Source organism: Camelina sativa, chromosome 16, assembly GCF_000633955.1.
Source record: "Camelina sativa cultivar DH55 chromosome 16, Cs, whole genome shotgun sequence".
Lineage (NCBI taxonomy): Eukaryota > Viridiplantae > Streptophyta > Magnoliopsida > Brassicales > Brassicaceae > Camelina > Camelina sativa.
Genome location: NC_025700.1, coordinates 3,058,477 through 3,058,893, shown reverse-complemented (window position 1 = coordinate 3,058,893; position 417 = coordinate 3,058,477). Strand labels below are relative to the sequence as shown.

At 26.6% G+C, this 417-nt stretch overlaps 1 long non-coding RNA gene across 1 annotated transcript in view; it reads right to left on the bottom strand.

Annotated features, from left to right (window-relative positions):
- The window catches only part of LOC109129407, a 1,563-nt gene extending 1,355 nt beyond the window's left edge, over positions 1-208 (bottom strand). Inside the window, exon 1 of the long non-coding RNA XR_002035721.1 lies at positions 6-208. This is a non-coding gene — a long non-coding RNA (uncharacterized LOC109129407). The remainder of the gene's footprint in view (positions 1-5) is intronic.

The following is a 417-nucleotide window of genomic DNA, read 5'->3' as shown; positions in this document are numbered from 1 at the left end:
TAGACCTTAAAAGACTTTGGAACAAGTTCTTTTTAATTAACTTTAATAAATTTGTTCATGATTACCAAGTGATTTACGTGATCTAGACCATTCAAGGTGATTTCTCATGGTAGCTAGCCTTTATTGTAGGTCAGCCACAACAATTTGTATTACTTTTATAAAACTTTTCATATATAAGAGACTTATACTCCATCCGTTTCAAAATATATGATGTTTTAACTAAAGTACGCAAATTAAGACGTCTTTACTTTTATCAAGTTCAACCAATCAAAAACAATATATACTGCATAATATAAAATACTAAACTAATCTAAAAGTTACATATAAACTTGAAAACATCATATATTATGAAACAAAAAACTTCTCTAAAACATCTTATATTTTGAAACAGAGGAAGTATATGTTTGTCCATGACAA